We start from the raw sequence: 21416 nt of genomic DNA on the forward strand, positions 1-21416 counted from the left end.
AACTGTTTAATTTAGTTTTTAGACATACCGTATTTGACGTAATATGCGCCCAGGGCGCTCTCAAAATTAGAAATAGGGGGCTCTTACTAGAATATTATTTTGGTGAAAAAAATTGAAAAATCAATTTCATGGTTTATGCTGAAAAACTGAAATGTATATATACATGATATACGACAGAAATATTTTTCCAGAATTTAATTGCCCATAATTAAGGGTGCATATAACCCTCGAATGCGTATTATACACGAATAATAAGTCTCGAGTACATTGATCAATCGGAAGGGGTGCTAATCATGCTAATTGGGATTGTTCATTAGCCAATATATTAGCAACTATCGCTGTATAATATTGAAGTAGACATGTATGCTGAAATGTTTTGAAATAAGATATTTTCGTGCAGTCCGCACACGTGGAGATTTTTTTCAGTAAGGTGACGTCAAACATCTTTCTTTATGACGTCAAACGTCTTTCTTTATGACGTCAAACGTCCCGCTTTATGATGTCAAACATCTTTCTTTATCATGTTTATGACATCAAACGTCTTTCTTTATGATGTCACGACACAATTATATCCTAGCACCCATAAGTTCCATTGGACAACAGGATCATCAACACAGGGTGTATGTATGCATGTTTGTTTGTTTCTAAGGTATTTCTGAAAGTGGGTGCTGAGTTTCCAAACAGTTAGTTCTGTTTTCTTTCTTGCTTATGCACCATGTGTCGACCACTGTGTTGTTGTATTTTTTTCAATTAATCACTGGAGATAGGAAAGGCAGCATTGTTTGACACTTTTGTCATTTAGTTATATGGTCGTTATAGAAAGCTAGGAATTCACAAAGTTTTGTGGAAGTGGCTTGGAATACCATGGCAATTAACTGTTGTTTAGAATTGTTGATTTAAACCAAAATAATTTTTTTTAAAGGATTTGGTGTTCTTTGCGTTTTGCACTGGTACTGTTTCTGCTGGCTGTCCCTTTTCTCCTGGATGGGGTCAGGTAGCTTAGTGGTTAAAGCGTTCGCTCGTCACGCCGAAGATCCAGGTTCGATTCCTGACATTGGTACAATGTGTGAAGCCCATTTCTGGTGCCCCCAGCCGTGATATTGCTGGAATATTGCTAAAAGTGGTGTAAAACCATACTCACTCACTCACTCAGTCACATTTGTCCTGGAGGGTCACATATATAGTATTTTACCAGCCTCGTCACTAACTGTTGTTATTGAACTTATACTTTATGGATTCTTGGGTCTCAAGCGGAACTATTAAAAATACATTAAAACTACAGTATTTTCTTGATTATAGTGCACACTCTATTCTAAACAAAACCCTGTTGTGTATTTAAGGTGGTGTTACTGATATATAGGGCTGGGACGGTCATTTCGGGTGGGTCTGAGTAGAACCCGGGTACCCACACGACTACCTGGACCCGTTGTTAGTCATGTGATATATTGTTTAATGACAATAACATTAAAACTCCATGGTTACACTACAAGTCGCTAATGTTTGCATTCCTTTTTGACTATGCACGCATTCCTTCTGACATGTTTGAGTAAGCTTCAGTCAACTTCAGCATGTTCAGTGTATGCATCATCATCATCGTCATCATCATTATTATTATTATTATTCTACACTTATCTAGATAATTATACATGTCATATGTGGTTTATGAATATCACAATACTTTTGGAAAATACCGGTATATTGCATTTTTCAAAATCATTTATGTTTTCATCTTGTTGGCAACAAGTCGAATCGAAACAGGATATTGGCAACTGTTTCCTGTGATTGAAATAGCAAACCTATTTGTCACCAGCTTTTCTCTATATAATGTGTAGCTTAAACATCCATTGTCACCATAGCAACAACCAACAAAATACGAATGTGTCAAAACTGAGTTGTTTATTTCATATATGAGACATTAACATTTTGTACAGCTTCTGTAAGAGTGTTAATAATATGTACATGATGTATAAGCTTGCATTTTACAAAATATTTCCCCGAATTTAAATAATGATGACACCCTGAATACAATCCGATCTCAGCAATGTCGGACAAGTCTATTTCTTTAACAGGGGTGCTACATTTGGTATAACCCGGATATTCTCACAATTCTCATTTGATTATGCATGCCTTTTCTCCCAATACTAATGGTCGTATCTCTCCCACTTCTAGATACGATTGTTCAGCCATTGCATTCATCTGCATTGCCCAGCTACATCTATGGGGGATCTCACTAGACACTTCCCTCTTAAAAAATAGTGTGATCCAATTTATGACGTCATCAAGTTGCGAGCGCATGTTCGAATCTCCAGAAATGACGTCATTATAGAACAGTGTTTTATCGTGAAATAACCAACTTTGTTCTTCTTTGTTCTTTGCGGTTTGCGTAGCTATCTTATATTACAAGATAAATCCTTTTTTCCCCCAAATACTGCATCTCCTTAGAGGGGTTTGTGCATTATGCTCATGTTATGCATGGGTGCGTAGAATGGGATTTAGAATTAAATGTACATATGAACCAAGGCACCACCTAGTGATCTTTAAAATCATTATGATGGAAATTATATACCGATGAAGGTGAAATTAAAAAATCAATTCAATCTTTTTTTAAAGTTTTCTCATCCTCTACCATGCAAGTCTACATGCTTCTTTACATATACGTTTTTCTCTTTACAATTGTGTATGAAATATTGATGCAAACTTATTAATAGATGTACATGAATCCTTGTTTAAAACATATTTTTGGGTGCAATATGCTATCATCTTATTGGCTTGAAAAGGGGCAAATTCAGAATTTTATGATTTATTCCATTTCAACAAACCTCTACACTCAGCAGAGCCGTAAAGCAAGAAAAAACAAGTTTGGCTATAGCGGGGAATAAAATTGTTCCTCAAAACGAGAGGTGACATGAGCTTATGTATGCTCAACATGCTCTACAGGGACGACTCTTGTAGTCTCTTTACAACAAATGTATTCAAATAATATCCTCATTAGATGCGAAAGGTCTGTTAAGAACTACCTCAGTAAGTCAGTCACAATGACAGCGCGTCATAATACATTTTCAAGAAGTATAAGACATCAAAATGGCTGACATGATAAATGTGACGGGAGAGATTTCCCCAAGTTGTTAATGAACCTGTGGCTGTTACATGTGATAGTCATCATTGATCAATTTGCCGATCATTGAAAGGTGGTTGTAATGATGTGTTAAATAGATACAAAGGTAAATTCCTAAATTGCTGTAGACTGTCACTGTTGTCAGACACGGATCGAGGTGATAATGCGATAGTTGGGCTGTGCTTTTTTTTTCCTATGGTTCTCTAGGATGGATTGTAGCAAGGATATCCTTAAATGGGCATGCAATCAAACTCTGACTTTTCCCAAAGTTCCAGATTGATTGAGTGAGTACGGGAATCGAACCCGGGTCTTTGGCGTGACAAGCGAAAGCTTTAACCACTAGGCTACCCAACCGCCCCAGTTCAAGATTGAAGGGTCTAAATAATGAAAAACAATGCTTCTGTATTTATTTGTGCTTGGGGATTCCCTGGGGTTTCCCCAGGAGTGTGGAAGTAGTCTGCAGTGTTTAGATCATTTCAAGAATACAGTCACGTGTCGTTTATACTCTTGTGAAAATTATTTTCGCTGTCATGTGACCGACCTCTCGTCCAATGAAAAAACTGCATATCATGTAAACTGCACAATAAAAAATTAGTAAGAATGATATGGTGCTGTCAGTTTTTCGATTCATGATATTTTTAAGGACCCACACCAGGCCACGATTTTTTTTATCACCTACTGGTTTGAAAATTCTGTACAATGCACGTTATTTTATATATTTTTCGACCTCGAACCAAATGTTTCACTGTCAAAATCCATAAACCAAAAAGAAAGAAAAAAAGTTAGGCCGAACAGTTGAAATACTGAACTCTTTGGTTGGTGGGGATGTGATCGAGTGAAACGTGGCAAAACGGTCATCTATTTTTTTTAACCTTTACATTGAGAATTGAGATTGAGAATGATATTTAAGAATTGACCTTCACTTTGTGTGAGTTCATTGGAGTATGAACCTTCATAGAGTGAGGGCCAAACTGTATGAACGTCGGAGCTTGCGACTATATAATTTTTTTATCACAATTTCTTACCTCAAAGGATGTAGGCCAAGATCTAAACACAATTTTATTTAGTACGTGTGACTTCATGTTTACACTGACAGCCATACAACAACCAGCTATATCGCGGAGTAAAATAGTTCCTTAAAAAGAGCGGTGACATGGGCGTATGGATGCACAACTTGCTCTTCAGAAACATCTTACGCCGCACATGTGTTGAAATCATATCCTCATTAGATGAGAAAGGTCTGTAAAGAACTACCTCAGTAAGTCAGTCACGATGACAGCGCGTCGTAATCCATTTACATCAAGTACAAGACGTCAAAATGGCCGACGCGATAAACGTGACGGGAGAGATTTCCGAAGTTGTTAATGAACCTGTGGCGGTTACATGTGTTAGTCATCATTGATCAACTGGCCGATCATTGAAAGGTGAATAAAGATGCGTCAAACAGACACTAAGGTAAATTCATAGATTGCTGCAGACGGTCAATGTCAGCCTAGGCACAGATCGAGTCCATACTACGATAGTTTAGATTTGCATTTCTTCGTTTGTTCATTAGGATGGGCCGTAGCGTGGATATTTGTGAACAATCATGCAGTCACGCTCTCTGACATTTCTCAATGTATGTATACTGAAAGAATAAAGGTTCTAAATGATCAGAAAGAACGCTTATGTATGTTTTCATGCTAGGGAATTCCCAGGGGTTTCCCCAGGAATGTGGAAGTAGTCCGTCAGTGTTTACGTCATTTCAAGAACACGGTCTCGTGAAAAACGTATGAACGTCAAATTGTGTCGTTCATACACTTATAAATGTCAATTTCGCGGTCATGTGACCGACCTCTCGTCCAATGGAAAAGCCGTATATCGTGTAAACTTCAAATTAAAAAATTATTGGATGATGAATAAAACTGTAGATAAAAATACACCTTGTCAAGCGTCAGAGTTACATCACTCCAATCGACTTGTGTTCATTTCATTTTGAAGACATCCGGGTGAGATTCTCTGTGTGATGAAGGATCTGTTACAGAACAACAGTACACCTTGCCTATTAAGGGTGTTCTTTATGGCAGCAAGCAGAAATATATATTGATCTTTTGAATTATCTTTTTCTGGCTCTTTAAAAGTATAAAAATACTAATCTACTTCCATCTTGGGTTTTATCAAATATAATAAATTGTCACCCAAATGTTTGGGAAAGTTATGATTTATAATGCTTCAGACTGTTGAAAAAAATTAGAAATTCAGCAACAAAAATTACATTTTTGCAAGATGTTAAAAAATATATGGGCTCATACTTTTGTCATAGTTGAAGTTTTATAAAAAATCAAATATCTAATCTATCAAACTCCCAGCTCAGATCTTCCAGATAATGTGAAATTATCTCCTTCAATCATTGCTCTTAAAGCTAACCTCAAAACCCTCCTTTTTAACAAACACTATCAATGCTAAGCACACTGAACACTAAGTTTTGTGCCCTTTATGAGCTGTATAAATACAAACATTTTTATTATTATTATGATGATGATGATGATGATGATGATGATGATGATTATGATTATTATGATTGTTATTATCATTTACAGATTAAAATAAAAAATGCAGCAAAGAGGGTTTGGGTGATCCTGGCACAGTCAGGCTGGTTAGGCTCATCATCATCTCAGGGCCCTTGCCCCCTCTACACGCAGCCCAGACTGTGAATGGGACTTCTCCCAGGAAGCGCTGCCTAGTCAAACCCACCCAGAACATTTAAGAAGGTGAAGACTCCCCAACACTTCAGCCTTCTGTATTACCCAGATTGTCAGAAGGGCTGTATTCCTGGTAGCGAACCCGGGTACTCTCTCAATGTCAGTCAATGGGATGTACCAAACCTAAGGCATCGAGAATAATGGGGAGTCAGACAACTTGGTACTTGGGATGCAAGTGTGACATTTCGAAAGCGAGGTCCTCCTATTTGCCATGTTTTTCCTTAATCTTGTCAATCACATTACTGTCCAAAGGGACAGAAAATTCAATGAAATAAATGATAACATTGGATTTATCAAAAAGGACAAGATGAGGTTTGTTGGCCTGGATATGTCTGAGGCTGTAAACAGGCCTATTCCAAAGGATTTTGTATTTATCATTTTCCATGACGCCCTCTACATATTCCGGGTCGTACCATGGATGGACCTCTGTGTCAAAACCACAAGCATGGAGAAGACTAATAAAATGATCGAGCCACTCCACCATGTTGCTTAAGATACCATGTTTAGTGCCAAAGCTGGGCATCCACTGACAATGTGTTGGACAGTCTCATTAAATTCATTACATAATCTACGTTTCATATTCACATTTTGATGCAAAAATCACACTTTGACGGTTTCGAGTTGGAAGTGACTGGTCCTGAGCAGCAAACAGAAAGCCTTCAGTTTCACTTTTAAGGCCAGACGACTTCATCCATGTGAAGGACTCTGCAGGATTGCTGATCTTCTCAACACACTGCACATAAACTCGATGCAGTGGTCGTTCAGAAAGTCTCTCCTTGAAAAACTGAGTCTGGGCCGATTTGATATGGCACTTCGCTTGGATGACACTCATTTCTGTACCGTCCACCAGTACAGAACCATCAACAAAATCAACACCGACATTGAGATTATGTCCCACATCCTTGGCTCGTTTTAGAAAACTGTGGAATGCCTTGTTTTCACCATGAGTCTTGACATGCTTCACAAGAGGATCATCAGACAGGGTACAGAACAGCAGTTACAGAACCATCAACAAAATTAACACTGACATTCAGATTATGTCCCACATCCTTGGCTTGTTTTAGAAAACTGTGGAATGTGGATCATCAGACAAATATATGTGTGCAAAAGTGCACAAAACAATTCTATCATGAAGAGCCTACACATTATTCAAACCACGCCCATTATTATTATTATCGAGAATTTTTCAAAATAGGTTTCGAAGCGTAGTCGGCAATTTGAATTTAGTGCCAAAAAGCACGAGAAAGCTGCCTTCTGATTGGCTATTGTCGACTTCTTGTCAGTCCTTCCATTGGTCGGTCATAATTTGCGCAAGGTCGGTCTGACATGGCCCATATTGGGATGTCCTCAGATCTTTGTTTAGCGATAGCGAGAACTAAGATCTGATTTTAATCAGATTGAGTCATATCAAGATGTTAGTGGAAGTCCCACAGTTGTTCTCAAACTTCAACTTCTGTGATATCCAACCTGATCTGGAAGGGCAATAATCGCGAGGACCGTTAGTGGCAGCCCAGGGGTGTGAAAATTCAGGCAACTACAACATTACAATGTAAGTTAGCCTTTTGATCATTTGTCGCCCAGAGTGTGGTACAGGTCATAGGTTCACAGCTGGACTCACATTATGAGTGAGTGAGTGAGTTGGGTTTAACGCCACTTTTAACACTTTCCAGTTATATCACAGCATGTCAGCTAAATGTGGGAGGAAAGCCCGAAGTGATGCAGACGTTTACCACTTTGGTGAAACCCACGAGCACGGGTATGGTGCTGACAAACCTAGAAACATAATTGGGGAGAACCGGGATTCGAACACACAATCATAGGTTTCTGGCGTGCCCAAGGGACGCAACTCTGCACAGCGAATCGCGGCGCCTTAGACGACTGGGCCACCCATGCCCCCCTACTCACAGTATGAGATGCTGATAATGGTTCAATAGAATTGACATGAGTATGGAGTGTTGTCAGCGCTGGATATGATGTCAGATAAAGGGACGTCATAAAAGAATTCACATAAAAGAGATTACCGACTGAAATCGAAGTGACGTCATATAACCTAGATGTGATGTCATAATTCCGGAAGTGACATCATAGAAATACCAGTATAAAAAAACAAATATGACTTTTAACGAGTCACAGTATGGCATTTATGATATATGTATCCATTCTCTGTCAACTAAAGTTCGTTTCAAGGCGTCAATAGCTGTAATAACAATTACAATTGCTGTTAATAACGGTGAGTTGTGCGATCTTCCGATCGCTTCACACACGATTTTGCCGAAATTAATAAAAACAAAATTAAAAGGAATTTTGAATAAAATTAATAAAATAAGTTACAAACATAAGTCAAGATATACAAAGAACACTTTTTATAGCCAGACAGTGTAATTACATGATTAATTTGCATACTTCAGTATGGATTTGTTGACATGGTATTTCCGGTGTTACATGCTCACGGTAATGTCTTTCCATGGGGGAAAAAACATCCAAACTCATTAATTCGTGTATAATGCGCACCCCTTTCTACACAGCTGTGTTTTTTGGAAAAAAAGTGAGCACTATACTCAAGAAAATACGGTACTCTCTCAGACATTTTGTGTATTTGTATTGTGTGTTTTCCTTATCGTTTCTGTATACCATATTTCACTGGTGTCAGCTATTCAGGACCACTAGATGTTAGATTCCACCTTTCTATCTGGTACATTAAGCCTGTGATGTGTCAGAGATGTAATAGAGGTAGGGTATTTAAAGGAATTATCAAACAATAAAATCATTGTGTATAATTCTAAGAATACTACCTCTGTTGCATCAGGAGTAGTCCCACCCACCTCCCCAATTTATCTGTATCTAGGAGTCATGTCACTTCCTGCCCCATGTATGCATAGTAGCACTGGGTGTTGGATAAGGTTTTCCTAATGACTACTTAGGGTGAGCTGACAGTGAAGATAATGTCAGTTGAAAATCTGGATTTGATGGTGTGATGACACCCAAAATACAGGATTTATGTCTATTATGTAATGGAGGTAATATTCTTAGAATTATGCTGAATTATAACTGTTGTTTGATTTATGGAAGATTGTCATATATATATATATACATGTCTATGCCTTTCAATCAATAAGCTGAAATACTCTTTTACTGCAAGATGGTTATGCAGATTTGAACACAGAGTCAATTCAGTCTTTATCTTTTACTATTTCATGTACGTCATACGAACAGAATGAACGTCTTTACTTTGTTAATACAGTTTATTTTTGTTCCCAGTGAGTATTTTACCCTAACTCATGTGAAACGTCCACCTTCTGATATTTTGCCTCCTATCAGTTCTTAGACATCGCTGCTGATGCTACATGTGAGTGTCGCTCGACCTTGATCTTGAGATGTACCAGGGATTGCACTGTCATTTGCGTCATAACGAGATGACCTTGACCTTGTGGTACACTCCTCCTGCACAGTTATTAATGACAGTAATCTCAGAATAATTTGTCAGCTTTATCAGATGTGTTCGTTATTCTGGCTAGCTATTAATCCTTCCATTATTAGATATGTCTCGTTAAAGAGATGGCAGGTGATCGCTGCAGGGTATCTTGACCTGAGGCTTTAAGCAGTTTTGATCACTTTCGCGTGATATGATCGGTACAATTTATACGAGATGTCTTCTTGGATACAGAGTCAATGGATTCATGTTGGATTTATTGTTGGGAAACCAAAGAAATTCTACTTTTGTTTAATTTCAGGTCTGTATATGAATAAGTATGTTGAACTTTATTGTTGATTATTTCACTACTTTGTACTATTGTCATGCAACACTTGTGTCATGTAATTGAATTATTTGTTTGACAAATTGACACATGAATAACAATTGATTCACTAAGGAAGAAGACCCAAGAATTCTCCTTAATTTTACATATATGTAGATATTGCTGTATAACCATGATTTGGGAATCCACTCACACATTTGTCAGTGTGAGCAATTTCACTGGGACACTGTGATCTGGATTAGCAAGGATATATTTGTCACCTTTTCTCATTTGATTGAGCATTGATGTTTTAGGCATTCCGTAGTAATTCTCTTTAATAATTTAACTTTGTTAGAGTACACATTTAGTTTCAGAAAAAAATATGGATTTTTTTTCTATGTAAACTCACTCACTACAGTGGAGCTGTTGAGGTACTGTCATTTGTATGCACTGAGTATATATTGTGTTGTTGCAGAAGAAATGTCACGTCGTCCTTGTACCATGACGGAGGCAAGGACCATTTGGGAAAGGTAAGTGTTTGTTCTTACACTTCGTTTTTTTAACTCTTTTTTTTCATTCTTTGCTATTTCATTTTGCTTTTGATTCAAAGCCAGTAAAATGCACATGTTGCCCAGTGAACGAAAATGCTGCAAACTAGTACGTAGAGTTGTTTCCCTTACTTGTATCAGGATCCACTAGTGGGCTTGAATTAAAAAATGCATCCTCATTAGCCAAAAAATATTGTTTCTGGTCCCCGCCTGCATCAATTTCAATCCCCGGCTTCTGACTTTTGTGTATTCTAGATCTTTAACCAAGGTCAGATAACTCTAACCTGCATTCCTAGAAACAAATGTACAAATGCCGTTTTTAACAGTATTCCCGTTATATCATGGCATGTCAGCTTAATGTTCAAAGAAAGCCCGAAGTGATGCAGGTCTCAGATGTTTACCACTTTGGTGAAACCCACGAGCACGGGTATGAAGCTGACAAACCTAGAAACATAATCGGGGCGAACCGGGAATCGAACCCACAATCATCGGTTTCTAGCATGCCCAAGAGACCCTACACTGCATAGCGAATCGCGGTGCCTTAGATGACTGGACCACCTGTGCCCCCCAATTCTGCGATGAGTTACATTCTCTGCAAATCTGTCCGCGATTGTGGAATTTCAGAATATGTCATGGACAGCTCAGTGAAGAATGAAAGTCAGCTTAGCCCTTGGGATACCCTTGTCATCAGGTCAATGTTCATCCCTGGTCATTTCTGAGTAAATTTATTGCTATAATATAATAAAAGTACTACTCGCATTTTCGGTGAGACTTACGGACTGACCAATTGATATTGCATGATATTGTGGTCGGGGCATCAGACTTTGTTTTGAGACAGGATAATTTTTCAGCTGCAGCTGCAAAACCAGATGGTATTTTTTATAAAAAACTATAAGTCTCAGTACATCTTGCGACAATGTATTTTTTGTGCCAGGCAATTTCTTTTTTTACAACATTCTGAAGCATAATTATTTTTGATACACATTTTCTGAAACAGTATCTTTTTTTATAACATCCCAAGGGCCCCACCCCCCGATATCAAATTGTCAGCGGTAACCCCCTCCAAGTACTTTAAGAAGTCTTTAACTGTAGTTTTAATTGTTATATTGTTTATTGGTCATAATGGTTTCGTTAGTTTTCAGTCGTTAGTAGAAATTACAATTAGTGTACAACTCACGTAGTCGTTTCAAATTGACCGAGCTCGCTAGAGCGTGCGACCTTGTTTTTATGCATGCAGGGTGTGTGTTGAAAGTACAAGTACCACCATAGAGATGGGTTATGTCAACACGATATACGCCGGGTAATGTAGGTGGGAAAAAAAATGTACGTCTAGCTGGATCAGATCCATCTTATACGGTCTACACGTTGTACATCACGAACGTTAGACAACCTGTTTGAAAAAATACATAGAGATAAAATGGATAAGACTTCACAATCAGCAAGCTAGCAGTGTCGTTTAATTACATTTAGCGCGCAAGAACGAGGTCGTGACGTCACCCTGCATTGACTATAACGCTGAAGGCAGACGGATTTCGAAACACCCCGCGCTGCGTACTATTGTGAACCATTTGTATAGAGGGCGTTCACTTATTCAGCCCTATCCCGACTAGCATAGTTGATGTTTCAATGCTAGCGTTTCCATTTAACGCGATGACAAATAAACCGTATGGTTTGAGTTTTAACCGTGTAACATGATGTGCACAGTTTTACTTCAGAACGTGCTATTTTGAAAATAAATAGAAAACTGATAAGTACATGTAGCAGTGTGACGGCACGAAGCTAGGTTTGTTGGGAAAGTGATGGAAGCCATCTATAGGACATTTTCATGTTTACAATACTCACCCTTAATTCGAAGAGAGAACAGAGTTTATCATGGAAAATTGTTTGACGAGGAAAATGTTTCATTGGAAATATATGTCGAAGCAGGTTTATTCATAGCTAATGTATAGCAGAGAGACTAAGCGACCGACCGCCCATAACAATGTCAACAGACCCCGGCCTTACAATTAATGTTAACATACCAGCCTCGCCTGAAGCTTCCCATTCATAAATTGTGTGACCATATAATTATGATATATTGGGGAAGATGTGTTGTACATTTGTTATTTTAAAAGGGAGTTATTTCAGAGAGGATATATATGGGTATTCCCCCTCATTAAACCTTTCTTTCGTTGGTGTCTATTAAACGTATCCGGTATTTAATACATTTGAATGATGTAGGAAAGTATGTGCGTGTAGATGTTGTACCTATATCCGAACACGAATGTATGACACCTTTCGATAGATCAATTACGGTTCTAACCACGACACAAGCCCACCCGCCGCCGCAAGTCCACTGGCCAGCGGCGGCGGCGGCGGATGTGCTTGTAACGGCGGGTTGGCTTGAAGAAGCGGCGGTGGGTGGACTTGCGGTGGCGGCGGCGTTAGCGGGTGGGCTTGTAACGGCGGCAGCGGGTGGGCTTGTAATGGCGGTTGAATTTGCGGCGGCGGCGGCGGCGGTAGCGGATGGGCTTGCGGCGGCGGCGTTAGCGGGTGGGCTTGTAATGGCGAGTGGACTTGCAGCGGCGGGTGGGCTGCCACTTCTTGGCTGCTTGTGGTTTCTTTCTCTGTTGTGATTTTCTCAACGTAGTCTTCCTAAATATATCTCTAGGGTCAAGTCTAATCTCTGATGCTTTCTTCATGTTGTTCACGTCCAATCCGTTTGCTGGCGAGAGTAAAACTGTTTTTCGGGCTACACTACTGTAGAGTTTATACTGTCTTACACGTGCAGGGAATCTTGGAAGACACTCTTTTCTTCACAGCACACTTGTGAGTATGTTAAAAAAGCGATCATATTAGTATATAGTCTTCGTCATACTACACCCGTGAAGGTCCGGGTTATAGAATCGACCTTCAATAACCCATGCTTATCGGTGACTGACGGGGATCGGTTGGTCAGTCTCGCCGACTCGGATGACACGTGCCATCGGTTCCTAGTTGCACAGATCGCTGCTCGTGCTGTTGATCACTGGATTGTCTGGTCCAAGCTCGTTTATTGACAGACCACCGTTCTAGAGCTGGAATAATGCCGAGTGTGGCGTAAAACTAAATTCACTCACTCACTGATACGAATACATCTTAAAAAGTAATGTCATCATTTAAATGGTGAGTTTAAACGCGTATTTTACCCTTACAAGGACGAGTGCATTCCACACACCCTTCCTGTTATCCAATGTGTCACTGTTTACAGTTCGGGCGAACATAACCCTATAGACATGTGTGCGGGCGAGTTCATTCATCAGAAATCTGTCATTTACGATGTGTTTATAAATATGAACTGCTAACCACGCTCATAGTCATGTTGCGTGTCGTGGTTAGAACCGTAATTGATCTATCGAAAGGTGTCATACATTCGTGTTCGGATATAGGTACAACATCTACACGCACATACTTTCCTACATCATTCAAATGTATTAAATACCGGATACGTTTAATAGACACCAACGAAAGAAAGGTTTAATGAGGGGGAATACCCATATATATCCTCTCTGAAATAACTCCCTTTTAAAATAACAAATGTACAACACATCTTCCCTAATATATCATAATTATATGGTCACACAATTTATGAATGGGAAGCTTCAGGCGAGGCTGGTATGTTAACATTAATTGTAGGGCCGGGGTCTGTTGACATTGTTATGGGCGGTCGGTCGCTTAGTCTCTCTGCTATACATTAGCTATGAATAAACCTGCTTCGACATATATTTCCAATGAAACATTTTCCTCGTCAAACAATTTTCCATGATAAACTCTGTTCTCTCTTCGAATTAAGGGTGAGTATTGTAAACATGAAAATGTCCTATAGATGGCTTCCATCACTTTCCCAACAAACCTAGCTTCGTGCCGTCACACTGCTACGTGTACTCATCAGTTTTCTATCTATTTTGAAAATAGTATGTTACACGGTTAAAACTCAAACCATACGGTTTATTTGTCATCGCGTTAAATGGAAACGCTAGCATTGAAACATCAACTATGCTAGTCGGGATAGGGCTGAATAAGTGAACGCCCTCTATACAAATGGTTCACAATAGTACGCAGCGCGGGGTGTTTCGAAATCCGTCTGCCTTCAGCGTTATAGTCAATGCAGGGTGACATCACGACCTCGTTCTTGCGCGCTAAATGTAATTAAACGACACTGCTAGCTTGCTGATTGTGAAGTCTTATCCATTTTATCTCTATGTATTTTTTCAAACAGGTTGTCTAACGTTCGTGATGTACAACGTGTAGACCGTATAAGATGGATCTGATCCAGCTAGACGTACATTTTTTTCCCACCTACATTACCCGGCGTATATCGTGTTGACATAACCCATCTCTATGGTGGTACTTGTACTTTCAACACACACCCTGCATTCATAAAAACAAGGTCGCACGCTCTAGCGAGCTCGGTCAATTTGAAACGACTACGTGAGTTGTACACTAATTGTAATTTCTACTAACGACTGAAAACTAACGAAACCATTATGACCAATAAACAATTTGAAACGACGTGGTCACGTGAGTTGTCAAGCGCGCTCAATTCAAACTGGGCTGCTTGTCTATTCAGGGCAGCACGCCATACGCATAGCTCTATTGAATACCCTTTACTTTTGTTTACTTACGAATTCTTTTCTGTCTTATAAACACACACCTTTCATTCCCCGCCCTTTCCCGACGCGCTGTTGATGCATGAGTCATCCTATCCGATCACGTGACTTGGATCAGCCAATCACCTTCGCATCCGCCTGGATCAACCGGATCAACCAAAACCAGCTCCTGCCTACTGACTCTATACTACTGGCGTCTATGCTTGTCATAAGAGGCGTCTATGCTTGTCATAAGAGGCGTCTATGCTTATCATAAGAGGCGTCTAACGGGATTGGGTGGTCAGGCTCGCTGACTTTGTTGATATGACACATGTCATCGTATCCCAGTTGCGTAGATTGAAGCTCATGACATGAATCACTGGATTGTCTGGTCCAGACTTGATTACTTACAGACCACCGTCATATAACTGAAATATTGCTGAGTGAGGCGTTAAACATCAAACAAACAAACAAACATTTTGGCATTAGTTTGAAGATCAGAAAAAACACATCCAAATGATCCCTGTGGGGAGTCTGGGTTAGACTTGGTCCCCAGCAACTTAAGCTGGTTGTAAGATGCGACCAAATGGATCGGGTGGTCAGGCTAGATGACTTGGTTGATAGCGTGACATCATACCCCAATGGCATGGTTTGTTGCTCACAATATCGATCACTGAACTGTATGGTCCAGACATGATTATTTACAGGTGCTGTCATGTATAGAGATAATTATATGAGCATAATGTGTCATACAGATTTTGTGAAATGAGTGTCAGATTTCTTGTTTTGTTTGTTTGTTGTTTAACGCAGCACGCAGCAATATTCCAGCTTTATGATGAAGGTTTGTAAATAATTGAGTCTGGACCAGACAATCCAGTGATTGACATCATGAGCATCGATCCACGCAATCGGGATCGATGACGTTCATCAAACCAAGTCAGCGAGCCTGACCACCCGATCCCGTTAGTTGCCTCATACGACAAGCATAGTCACCTTTTACGGCAAGCATGGGTTGCTGAAGACCTATTCTACCCCGGATCTTCACGGGTCAGATTTCTTGCATCTCCCACGCGAGAGCGAGGGCAATAAATGAATTCTTACACAAGTTTCGTAAAATCAGAATGACGCACATGTGAGTGTGATAATTTCTTCATTACCTAATGTTTCTTAATCCTTCGGAACCCCCCATTAAAAAAATGCACTGATCGCTCTAGTCCTAAATTATCACAATTTGTCGAAACAAACAAACAATTAAACCTAGACACTGTTCCAAGTACATGGACAACTCACTCTGAACTCACTCCAACTGCTGAGCTATTCAGTTGATGAGGAATGGGAGAACTGAAAGACTTATTCCGATTCTGAGTACATGATGCTGCATGTATAATGAGAACTACTCTTAATCCAACATCATGTTTCAAGGAATGTAGATATCAGATGTACAAATGTTACTATTACGGGCTTAAATCAAGTATTCATCTTTAAACATCATTGATCCAACATGGTAACTGGGTGTCATGTTTACTTGTACATCTGTCTTGTTTTCTTGACTTCATCTGTCTGTTCACCTATACGCCTACGGATGTCAGGATTCAAGACTTATTATGATGCGATACACATTACTGCCTACGCATGTTTCAAGTCTGATGTTTTAAGGCTGTATTGATTTTCAGATCTGTTTTGCAAAGTGGCCTGATGACTGCTAAATTAAGCATTATCTTACTCGCTATTGGGAAACAGAGTTCTTATTCTGCCACAGCATCAAACTATTAAGTGATTTGAGATAATTACCAACTGCTTGAAGTAGTAACAAGCTGTTGTTAGCTGAGCCACAAGCTTAAGGAGACGGGGATAGGTATGGTTCTCTCAAAACGATGCAAATGATGTATTGTGATACTTGCCTCATTATGACTCAAGCAACAATTTTTTTATGGATACACGATAAGGGCATGTCACGACCCTACTGACTACCTCTACCTGGACCCCTACAGGGGAAAAGTTGAATTACCCATAGCTAGTTCAATATTGGGTTGTACCCTGCAGGCAAAACATTGTTGAATCAATGTTGAATCAATGTTGAATCATTGTTGAATCAATGTTCAATCAATGTTCAATCAATGTTCAATCAATGTCATGCTTCAACATTTAAATGACATTGATTTTTGGTTGGATTTGAAAGTTGAAATTATGTTGAAATGTCAACGTTGAATCACTTTCATATATGAATGTTGAAATGTTGTGCTTCAATGTTGAAATGACATTGATTTTTGGTTGGATATTAAAGTTGTGATGATGTTGAAATGTCAACGTTGAATCAACTTCATATATGAATGTTGAAATGTTGTGCTTCAATGTTGAAATGACATTGATTTTTGGTTGGATTTGAAATTGAAATTATGTTGAAATGTCAACGTTGAATCACTTTGATTTGATTCTATGCTGAAATGACATTGAGTTTTGGTTGGATGTAAATGTTGAAATCCCGATGTTGCATCAGCATCAGGTATCAATGTTGATATATGTTGCATTGATACACCCAGCTCTATGGCACTGTATAATTAGGTCAAATAGATTCCCCAAATCTAATGTCAATATCAATATTTGTGGTTGAGAAAAGTATATAATATATATGTTTTAATAAGCATTGTTAAACTAAATGTATTTATTTTAAAAACATATGGTAAATGTTAAAATCATTCAAGAAACTGTCCAGAAAAAAAAAATGTATACTGTAAATCTTGAAATTAATGCGTCCCCAAATTAATACGACTGCTGACCCCTAGCAAAAAATATGCGACACAAAATCAGTGCGACTCCCCCACCCCATACCCAGTGGAACATACATATCCTTACCTTAATCCAATCAAACATCAAATAGCACCGCTTATTAACATTGAGTTAAAGCACTTCTGTAATAACAACAAACTGTGTTTTCCTAAAAACAACACACAGTTTATATGTTTCCACTGTTGACTGGCATTAAGGAAGTTCAATGGCAAGAAAATAATGGAACCAACGACAGTTCACTGATTGGAGATATCAGTGATGCCTATTGAGTTTGACACTAGTGGGTGTAACTCTTGACGCGAATGTCTATTGTGCAGCGCCTATAGTCAACACAATCTGATCAAGTTAAACGTTTCAGATTCCCTACTTCACAGACACCCAGTGCATGTGGATTGTAGCACAACATTTGAGCATGCAGAATAAAAACAATGAAAGAATTGGAAAAAATCTATCAACGCCAAGTTGATGTCCACATGCATTGCTAATCCTGAAATTGACCGAAATCTGCAATGCACTGGCAATGTTGTTTACAAACAGGATGTCGATTTCGTTACGCGTTTTGATTGGAATATGCATAGACTCGTTAGTCTCACCAAATAAAACTCTGAAATTCCAGCCATAAAGGTGGAAAGTGGAGGGTTTTTTCATTTACGATATTCGACATAATAAGCGCCCAGGGCGCTCTCAAAATTAGAAATAGGGGGCTCTCATTAGAATATTATTTTGTTGAAAGATAAATTTTGTGGTTTATGCTGAAGGCCTGAACTGTTTATATACGACAGATATGTTTTTCCAGAATTTGATTGCCCATAATTAAGGGTGCATATAACACACGAGTGCATATTATACACGAATAAATGAGTCTTGTGTACACTGATCAATCGGAAGGGGTGCTAATTGTGATTGTTCACTTGCCAATATATTAGCAAATATTGCCGTGGGCGCCTATTAGAGCGGGGCGCTTATTACGTCGAATACAATAACTCTCGGGAAGATAGCTGTCAACCCCTGGATGTCTTAATGAGTGAGAAGCCAAGGTGCAGGGGCTGCAAGCCCCGCTGGGTCCAGGGCTAATCCCTGGTGGGGGGCGCAGGGTGGCAAAGCCCCCCCACCCCGGCAAAAACTGGTTTTGAATGATTTTAAGGCCATTTTAATGGCCTTAGAGAGCATGTATTCTGAAAAATTATATTTTGATCTACATTTTATATGAATGCGTGAGAATTTCCCAACCTTGCATGTGAGCGTGACATAGGTGATAAACGGGTGAGACTCACGTGAGATACGTGAGAGTTGACAGGTATGCAGCTTATTATATCTCCATTTATTTGATGAATATCTTAAACCCATTTAACGCTGATTAAAAAACCACAAAGAAATAAATTGTAGTCCAGTCAAATGATCCTCATGAACCAGAGGGATCTGTGTAACATACTTGACAGAAGAGATTGTGGTGTACGGGTACAGGATATTTGTCATAATAGAATCAAAATATATAAGGGACCGACCATTTGGGGGGCTTGATTTTGTATATATGTATATAGACCAGATATGTTTATAGCTACAGATGCAAAACCAGATATTGTTTTAATTGAAACCATGAGCCAATTTTTTTTTCTATAAAACACATTGCAACAATGTAATTTTAGTGGCAGGCCATTTCTCTTTTTCCTAATAATATGTAGCACAAATATTGTCACATTGTTTGAACTAGACTAACATTTAGTCTGTGAAATCTTATATTACACAATATCCTTCATTACTCTAAGAATTAAAAAAAAATATTTCCCTATGCTGATTTCATCGTGGAATAGAGCTAGCTAGAGCTGGCTAGACTTGCTTTTGTATGCATTTCTAGATTATTATTTTTTCATAAAATAAATTTATCATCCAAAACTGGCTCCCACAGGAGATATCGCTTGGATGAGATCAAGCGATTTATTACTTGCCCGTGAAGAGATCACCCGTTTAATAAACATACAGCTTTATTACACATTGTGTAATACCAAAACGCGTGCTTATGTACTCTCGGAACACGTTTCACGAACAAATATTGAAAGCTCTCAACATCCCTTGGCGTATTCAACGACATTGTGTGTGGAGATGATAGATCACTGGGAGGAGCTTATGCACACTCGATGACCCCAGCAACCTTGTTGCTAGGCTGACGTCACATGGCATTGTTTCGCCGATGGAACTTGCAACAAAATTCAACAAATTACGTCATCGGGTATTGTGACGTGATTGTAAACTTTAAGGTGCAAGGCCCCGTTCCACAAGGCGATCGTTCTCTAGCGCAACGACAGTCGTTAGTCTAAGTTAAATTATGTGAGTTGTGATAGCCTTAGCACTACGATAATTTTGTGGGACGAACGCCTGAATTCTAAAGGTGGACCATTGTATGATATTAAATTCATACGTTTCAACTTTTGACGTGTTTGAAGTATTATTGTGTTAAACTCAATAGGATTATGCCATGGATCGTGTAGGTGTCAGCCTATTTACACTCAACAGTATAATTCTAAAAACATTATAAATGACAAGTAATAAATAAAATACTAAACCCGCTCTCGTGTAAAACCAATTTTATGAAACTCGTGAATAGTTGTGGTATCTGACTCGCTTTCGCTCGTCAGATACCAGAACTATTCACTCGTTTCATAAAATTGGTATTACACGGGAGCTCGTTTAGTATTCTATATATCTGCACTGTAGATATCGCTGCAATGAAATTACATCACAATGCTTTGCAGACCATTGTGACATCACTGGTTACCATGACGTCACAATCAAATGACATCACTAATGGCTCTGCTACTGAAGCTGTTTGCAGTACTTTTTACACTGAAGACACTGCTTATTACTGTCTACAAATTGAAAAAGTTGAAAGAATGATTTTGGATGATAAATAAAATCTCACCCTCGTGTCTTTTGATATCAAATATATCAACACTCGTTGATAAAAGTGGCAAAAATCCTCGGCAAGCCTCGGATTTTTCCACTTTTATCAACTCGTGTTGATATATTTGATATCAAAAGACACTCGGGTGAGATTCTCTATATATTCCACAGTCATGGTGCAGGACTCCCGTATACGACGCAATAAGCGCCCAGGGCGCTCTCAAAATTAGAAAAAGGGGGCTCTTATTGGAATATTATTTTAGTGAAAAAAACAGAGTTGAAAGATAAATATCGTGGTTTGTGCTGACAGCCTGAAATGTTTATGTACGACCGATATATTTTTCCAGAATTTGATTGCCAATCATCAAGTGTGCACATATCACATGAGTGCATATTATACGCGAATAAATAAGTCTTGTGTACACTAATCAATCGGAAGGGGTGCTAATTGGGATTGTTCACTGGCCAATATATTAGCAAATATCACTGTGGGCGCTTATTACGTCGAATACAGTATGTTTGAACCAGCTAACAAGGTCCTGCGATCTGGCACACAACCTCATACCAGCAGGCACAACAATGTTGAAGCAATGTTGTGCTTCAATATTGAAATGACTTTGATTTTAAATATCAGAAGGCCAATGTTGAAAACTATGTCAGATTTCAACATATTTTGAAATGTATTGAAGGCCAGTGTTGAATAAATGTTGAAAAGAATGTCTCTTTTCAACATATTTTCGAATATCTAAAGAATGTTTTTCAATATAACAAACTCAAATCATCCAAATTCCACACACTGAAGCAATGTCATTGGTCTGATGGGAATAAGACTTTGGTTTTCTTCTCTATTACATTTCAAATTGATAAACATAAACTGTGGGCCACCTTGATGTGCCTGAATCCTATAGTCATGGGGTTGAATCCTATAGTCATGGAATCCTATAGTCATGGGGTTGAATCCTATAGTCATGGGGTTGAATCCTATA

General features: G+C 38.9%; 1 protein-coding gene across 1 annotated transcript in view; it reads left to right on the forward strand.

Annotated features, from left to right (window-relative positions):
- LOC124146908 (protein cycle-like) overlaps nucleotides 1-21416 on the forward strand; it is a 126609-nt gene that overhangs the window by 14470 nt on the left and 90723 nt on the right. The window contains exon 2 of the mRNA XM_046517464.2: nucleotides 10066-10120. The gene's annotated coding sequence lies outside the window, so the exon portion shown is untranslated. The remainder of the gene's footprint in view (nucleotides 1-10065; nucleotides 10121-21416) is intronic.

Source organism: Haliotis rufescens, unplaced genomic scaffold (assembly GCF_023055435.1).
Source record: "Haliotis rufescens isolate VD_foot unplaced genomic scaffold, xgHalRufe1.0.p SCAF_85, whole genome shotgun sequence".
In the NCBI taxonomy this organism is placed as follows: Eukaryota; Metazoa; Mollusca; class Gastropoda; order Lepetellida; family Haliotidae; genus Haliotis; species Haliotis rufescens.